This window comes from Echinops telfairi, unplaced genomic scaffold, assembly GCF_000313985.2.
Source record: "Echinops telfairi isolate 266 unplaced genomic scaffold, ASM31398v2 ScPeMD7_7457;HRSCAF=8495, whole genome shotgun sequence".
Taxonomy (NCBI): Eukaryota; Metazoa; Chordata; class Mammalia; order Afrosoricida; family Tenrecidae; genus Echinops; species Echinops telfairi.
This window is the reverse complement of record NW_022111357.1, coordinates 6,217,562-6,221,272: the sequence shown is the minus strand read 5'-3', so window position 1 is coordinate 6,221,272 and position 3,711 is coordinate 6,217,562.

The window sequence follows — 3,711 nt, the reverse complement described above, 5'->3', positions numbered from 1 at the left end:
AAAGGCTCATAGACCCTTTGGCCCAGCGGGAGGATCTGAGCCGGCTCCGTCCGTATCTGCATGCTGGGTTCATGTGCACAGGTGCACCTCGGTGAGTGAACAGGCGCTCTGCGTTCGGAGTTGTTTGTAGTAGCTGAAGGCTGGCAGCAACCTCAATAAATGTCTCTCGGTCACACAGGGCAGAGTAGGTGACAGGACATCCTTAGGTGAAATCCGTATTTCTCCGTTATTAACAGTCATTTGGCAGCACGGCGCTTTAGATGAGAGTGATCTCAAAGGTTTATTAATAAGAAGAAAAGCCAGGTGTGCCGCTGGGTATATGGAAGGCTCTTTGTGGAGAAGGACACAAAAGAACCAGGGCAGAATACATGTGTGCAAATATTTGCTTGCGTCTGCACAGATTCTATCTGCAAAGATACACACGGGCCGCTCGCCGGGTCGTTCCGGGCACGGAGCCACTTCCAGGGCTGTGGGAAGGAGACGTTGCTTCTACTATAAACACACCTGTGCCTTTTGAACCTTTTACATTGTTTGTGTATCACCTGTTCAGAAACAATATGGAGAACATCAAGATGTCCCGAGTACTTCAAAAACCAGCACGAAGGAGAGAAACTGTGATAGCCGTTTTAGCTTTTCATCTCTTGGAAATAACAGCTATTTGGACCTGAAAAGGGTTATTTGACGAGAGACTATCTTCTCTCTCATCTCTTCGTTTAGAAACAAAACACACACAAAATTGTTTCTGAACTAACTAAATAAATCACAAAAATGAAGCCCAAGGTACATGAATTCTAAACCCCACATCAAAAGCAACATAATTATTATTTTTGAATTTATGGCATGCAGTTACATTTCAATCGATAATAATCATTCCAGTATATATTCAGGCCCCAAACGAAGCCCGACAAATGACTTTTTAATGCGTTCATCTATAAATCTTGCATTTCCTCCAGAAATTAATTTAAATTATATTAAACAGTAGACATCATTTCTCAAATAAAAAAGAGTCAAAAGTATTTGCCTTTAAGAATTATGAATCTTATTAAATATTGCACTGAATATAAGCTTTTGGATACAATCTTTGGTATCAGGTAAATCCTCTCAGAATATCTTCTTAATTGCCACCACAGGACATTGGCATCTTGGACCTATGCACGGTGCCGTCAGCCCTAGCCCAGCAGGAATGGAACAGCCAGGGCCGCCCTGCCCTGTGACTCGGTGCCCACTTTACATTTCCACCCCAAGCCCTGTAGCCCACGCTATCTGTCCAGAACCACTAAGTCTGTTTGTCATCGTCCTGACCTGGGTATGCCTCTGAGGTGTACTATCCCACAGACCCAAAGTTTTGGGGTTTGCAGGTTGGAGTCATTCTTGCTGCAGAGAATAAAAGGTTCGTGTGCAATACCAAAAAAAAAATATATATATATATATATATATATATATAAAATCTTCTTAATCTTCTGAAAGTAATGAAATTACATTTTATTTTTTTGTGTAATTTTTTAATTGTGGCAAAAATATCCACACCAAAACACTCCACTCCACAACTTTAACGTGTATGTTCAGCGCCGTTGGTGATACTCCTTGTGCTGTACAGCCTGTATTGAGAAGCTTTTGCACATGATTCCACCACCATTGACATCAACTCAATGCCCCCCAGCAACGCCTCTCCCTCCTTCCCCTGCGGTGGCCATAGGTCAAGCGTGGCTTCTTTTCTTTCTGTCAGGACTTCTCCTGACATAATAGTCACATATCATACCCTTCCATAGTGAGATCGCTTTTTAAAAGGGTTGCATATACATCATCATAATCCATTCTAGTGCTCCCTCCCCATCCCACACTCATTGTTTCCCCTCAGTACTCCTCACCCTCCCACCCACTCCCCTGTACCCGATAAACCACATGTAAATGCTTTCAAACAGGGCTTCCATCACGGTGGACCGGTGTAAGCGTCTACAAGTCCAAACTGCACAACTCCAAACTGAGCCAAACTCCTTAGTCCGTTCTGACTCCTGGCCACCGCAGATGTACTCCAGGTGGTTTTTAAAAATTGTAATCCTCATGGAAGCAGGTCACCAGGTCTTTCTTCCACAGCACCACTGGGTGGGCTCCAACTGCCAGCCTTTGGGTTAGGAGTTGAATGCAAAGCTGCTAACCACAGGTTGGTGGTTCAAATCCATCAGCTTCGTAGAGGGAGGAAGATGAGGCTGTCTGCTCCTGTAACAATTGACCATCTCTGATACCCTACAGAAGGAGCCCTGGTGGTGTGGTGGTTATGTGTAGGGCTGCTAACCTCAAAGCTGGCAGTTCAAAACCACTCGCCGCTCCTTGGGAAAAAGAGGAGGCTTTCTACTCCTGTAAAGAGTGACAGTCTTGGAAACCCACAGGGGCAGCTTGACTCTGTCCCATGGGGTTGCTGTGACCTGGAATCAACTCCACGGCAGTGAAGGGACCTTGAGCACCTCCAAAGGGCACCCTTCATCTGATCATCCAAGTTGTACAGCGCACCACCTTTGCAGCTGTTCCCATCAGCCCTTTGGCTGCTGAAGAGGTTGGGGAGCCATAGAAGACTCTGGGGCTGAGAGAGGTGTCAGAGCTGGGCATGTGGGTTATGAGACTGGAATCACTTAGATACAGCCCAGCCCCCTAGGGGTCGCACCCTTTGCGGGGCTCTGGTCACAGAAAGATACCTTTGTCTTCCAAAGGTTGGGAGAAGGACCCAACACCCTACCAGGGCCCCCAATCCCCTCCTTGGTCCATACTACCGCTAGCATCTCCTGAGTTCCTCCCAGCAGTGAGTGAGGTAGGCCAGAAGAGGGGATTTTGCTGTGTGCTTGGTTTTTTCTCTGCTCTGATCCTGGTGGAGAGAGAGGTGGCCAGCACCAGGGACGATGTGGAGGAGGCCAAATCTTAAAAGGCTTCGGGGGCAGCTGAGTTCCAGGCCAGCCCTCCCACTGCCTGGCTCTGTGACCTTTGAGCCTCTTCCACCTCCTTATCTGTACCATGAAGAGAAGTATAACCATTCCCTCCCTCACGGGAAACCCGATGGATGGGCCCAAGATAGAAACATGTAGTGGTGATCCCAGTGAAAATCACAGAAATCCAAACGTTCCAATGATTATCATTAAGCATCCAGAGTGTGTGGGCTTAGGATTTGGAGTCTATGCCTGCGGGGCGCTGAGAAACCCCGAGCGAGTCTCCTGACCTCCCAGAGCCTCCAGTTCACCACGTGCCAGGTGACGAAGCAGGGAATCGGTCCGTCAGCAGTTTGCTGACCTTTCACCACCAAAAAGGAGCCCGAGGCCTTGAGGTGAAGCACTGGGCCGCTAATGGCAAGGTCTGTGGTCAGAGCCCGCCAGCCGCTCAGCAGGAGGAGGAAGAGGCAAGCCTGCAGACAGACACACTGACAGTCTGGTCAACCCTGAGGAGAGGCTCTACTCTGTCCTATTGGGTCGATAGGAGTCATCATGGACTCCTTGGCTTGTGTTTTGGCGGGATACGGTTGTTGTTTGCATTAGGTTGGGGAATGGGGTCATTTGATTGGCCTTCATTTGCTAGTCCTCACTCCTGGAATGGGATGATTTCCACCTGGGTCACAAGGCCAGGGCATTTCCCAGGGAAGGAGCTCTGGTGATGCTGTGAGCTAGATGCAAAGCCAGCAGTTCAAAGCCACCAGAAGCCCTTCGGGAGAAAGATGAGGCTGTCTGCTCC